Below are 3,899 nucleotides of genomic sequence, written 5' to 3' on the forward strand. Positions count from 1 at the left end.
TCAATGCCTTAATCACATCAGAACTGGTAGTAGTTTAAGCCATTTCTCTTTAATATGTGCTTTGAAAGTGAGTTTAATGAAGTGCTCTGGCAGTGCTTATTTGTTAAATGGATTGATGTAGGAACTAGTGGATGTGGAGTCAGAAGACCTGGGTGTGAATGTAGCACTTATGCCATCCTCTTCCCCAACATTTTTCCCCAAACACACACACCAAGTTAAAACTGTAGCCAGCAAGATGTTTGTGGTCACATAAAACAATTCCCCCCCAAACAAAGTCAGTTGTTTGCCTGTATTTCATTTTTTACTCCCCGAACAGAAACAGCTTATTGGTCAGTGGAGATGCCTGCAATATAAAATTTTCTCTTTATAAATATTTGTGAAAAGAGTTCGTATTTTTAGGGCAACATGAGCCAAGCTTGTAATTGCAGGAAGCTTCTAGTCTTCTGTGAGTGTCACCTTGCCTCTTGTTCCCACCTTCAACCCCTGCCACCCCAAGAGTTCTTGGTTTGGATCAGGACTAGGTTTCTATAAATTGCAACGTGAGCAGCTAGGTGATCACAGTAAGAGCCAAGCCGCATAATGCTCTTTCGATTCATTGGGCAGGTAGTGTCTTAGAAACTTACATGATGACTTGATTGTAAAATAAAATCCCTGTTGAGCAACTTGATCTGGCTATTTGGGCGGAATGGATTTTTTTTGAAGTGTAAACTAAGGGAAAATAAAATACTCATTTAAAATGTGTTGGCAGCATGTAGTTGGCTTAAAGTGTCATTTACTGAGTTGTTACCATTTTTGCTCTCCCAATTTTATTAGTATTAAAAATTAATTATTGAGGGACCATGAGCTACATGCAGTTAGTAATGTGACTGAAAGTGACAGACTAAATAGTAAGATGGTCATGTCTTTAGAAATAAACTTTTAACTTCTCTTTACTGCATTCCCCATGGAAATACCATGTTGTGCCATGTTGTTCCTTAAAAGAGCTTATGTTCAGTAGAGAACTGGTGAAATAAATAATGACACATTTATATATTGAGATTGTATGTAACTGTTGAAAATAATGACATACATTCACATATATTGACATGGAAAGATATCCAAGCTGAACTGCAGGAGAAACAGAGCAAGTTGCAGAGCTATATGTAAAGCAGAATACTATTTTGGAGTATACATTTGCTATTATTTGTTCAGAAAATAAGATATGGGAGATCATATACAAATTTGCTTAAAGCGATTTATTTATGTTGTGGGGAAAGGAGTAGTATTGTAGTACAAGGGAACTTATGTTTTGTGTTTTATATGTTTTTCTGTTGTCTGGATTTTTAAAAATGAGAATGTAGTCTGAATAAATAATGATATAAAGGGAGTGTGTGTTGGCACTATCTTTTGAGACCTTCAGGTGCTAAATATAATTGTGCAGTATAATCAGTTCTGTCATTCATCTTGAATAGACAACAGCCAAAGAGAGCCAGCTGGTTAACTTATAAGTTATATCCCTTCCACATTCAAAGATGTTTACAATATTAATAGACTGAAATGAAACAATAAAAACAAATGTATAAACTAAAAAAGACAAATTGTTTAGAAGGAATGAGATAACTCTTTAGAAGGAATGAGATAACAGGACCTGGAATATGGAATGATTTCTCTACAGAATATAGCAAAAAGTTTACCTCTGAGCTTTCTGGTATCCAAGGGGAAAAGGAAAATATGTTGGCTCTATATATTTCTTCCAAAGTAAGGAATGCTACAAAGAAATTTATCATACGGCATCACATATGTGACACTGACATATTGGACAATTTTTAAAGAACAATTTTGCTTATAATTTATTTCACTGATTTATTTTACATATATGAAATAGAAAAATGATATTCCAAAGAATTATGCCTCTCAAGTTTTGGAGGAAATTACTTTTTAGAAATAAAAAGAATTAAATTCAAATTGCACAAATAAAAGATAAATTTAAGCTCTGCTTAAAAGTAAATTTCAGAGACGTTCTTCGCGGAGAGTCGTCGGGGTTTCCTGCTTCAACAGTGCTTGGACGGACCTCGGCGCTTCTCCCCCACCCCGGCCGGCCGCCCATAGCCAGCCCTCCGTCACCTCTTCACCGCGCCCTCCGGCTGCCCCAAGGCCCCCGCCGCCGCTCCAGCGCCGCGCAGCCACCGCCGCCGCCGCCTCTCTTAAGACGACCGCGTCCACCTCGCAGGTGCGCCAGAACTACCACCAGGACTCAGAGGCCGCTGTCAACCACCAGATCAACCTGGAGCTCTATGCCTCCTACGTTTACCTGTCCATGTCTTACTACTTTGACCGCGATGATGTGGCTTTGAAGAACTTTGCCAAATACTTTCTTCACCAATCTCATGAGGAGAGGGAACATGCTGAGAAACTGATGAAGCTGCAGAACCAAGGAGGTGGCCGAATCTTCCTTCAGGATATCAAGAAACCAGACTGTGATGACTGGGAGAGCGGGCTGAATGCGATGGAGTGTGCATTACATTTGGAAAAAAAATGTGAATCAGTCACTACTGGAACTGCACTAACTGGCCACTGACAAAAATGACCCCCATTTGTGTGGCTTCATTGAGACACATTACCTGAATGAGCAGGTGAAAGCCATCAAAGAATTGGGTGACCACGTGACCAACTTGCGCAAGATGGGAGCACCCGAATTTGGCTTGGCAGAGTATCTCTTTGACAAGCACACCCTGGGAGACAGTGATAATGAAAGCTAAGCCTCAGGCTAATTTCCCCACAGCTGTGGGGTGACTTCCCTGGTCACCAAGGCAGTGCATGCATGTTGGGGTTTCCTTTACCTTTTCTATAAGTTGTACCAAAACATCCACTTAAGTTCTTTGGTTTGTACCATTCCTTCAAATAAAGAAATCTGGTACCCCCCCCCCAAAAAAAAAGTAAATTTCAATAGAAGATTGTTGTTTTCCTTGAATAAGAAGCTGAAATTGTGGAGGGAAGTTTTTATTTGTTTTAATTTTTATGGGGGTTTTTATTTTTTAATTTTTATTTTAGATTCAGGGGGTACATATGCAAGTTTGTTAACTGGGTATATTGTGTGATGCCGAGATTTGGAGTATATGAATGATCCCATCACCCAAGTACTGAGCATAATACCTAATAGTTTTTCAACCTATCCCCTCCCTCCTCCGTCCCTCCCTCCCTCCCTGCCTCTTCTAGTAGTTCCTAGTGTCTATTGTTGCTATCTTTAGGACAATGGTTTTTTAATTATATTTTTACAAAAGACACAGAGACCTTTGATTGAATATTTTCACTATTTACCCTCTATAAAAATGCAGTCAAAACATCAAATCACAACTCACTCACTGAAAATATCTTTTTGGGAAAACTGAGGGAATATAATCCAGGTACATATTTTCCTAATAATCCAAACAAATTTTTTTCAAACCTGGCTGCACAACAGAATCAACTGGGGAGTTTTTAAAAATTTACTATCTGTAATCCACCATGAATCTTCAGAGATTCTCATTCCAAAGGTCTGGCATGGATCTTGGGAAACTAGCTATTGATGCTCTGCACATGTTCTGATGCAAATCCTGGTTCGAGAACCACTGATCTGTGATACATAATAGGCATAGCATGCCTTCCTCTAGCATATGTTTTATTTGAAGGCAAATAAGTTAAAACATTTTTGTATGAAAACAGATGAATTATGGGACAATTCTAATTTTGCATTAGTTTCTGAAATAAAATATGAGCTTTAGACATTTGATGCACTCAAGGGCTCACTTAGGACTATATTCCCAAACTCTGTGGAGGTAGAGTTTATGATTCACTGCTATGAAATTGTTTTGGTGGAAAGGTTTTTTAAAGCACCAAGGGAATTGTATGAGTTAGGGTTCAGTGCTTATAAAATCCTTGGA

The 3,899-nt window shown here is 38.7% G+C and overlaps 1 pseudogene; it reads left to right on the forward strand.

The window, feature by feature from the left end:
- Positions 1-579: 579 nt before the first annotated feature.
- On the forward strand, positions 580-2,899 carry LOC129475433 (ferritin heavy chain-like; annotated as a pseudogene).
- The last annotated feature ends 1,000 nt before the right edge of the window (positions 2,900-3,899 follow it).

Source organism: Symphalangus syndactylus, chromosome X (genome assembly GCF_028878055.3).
Source record: "Symphalangus syndactylus isolate Jambi chromosome X, NHGRI_mSymSyn1-v2.1_pri, whole genome shotgun sequence".
NCBI lineage: Eukaryota > Metazoa > Chordata > Mammalia > Primates > Hylobatidae > Symphalangus > Symphalangus syndactylus.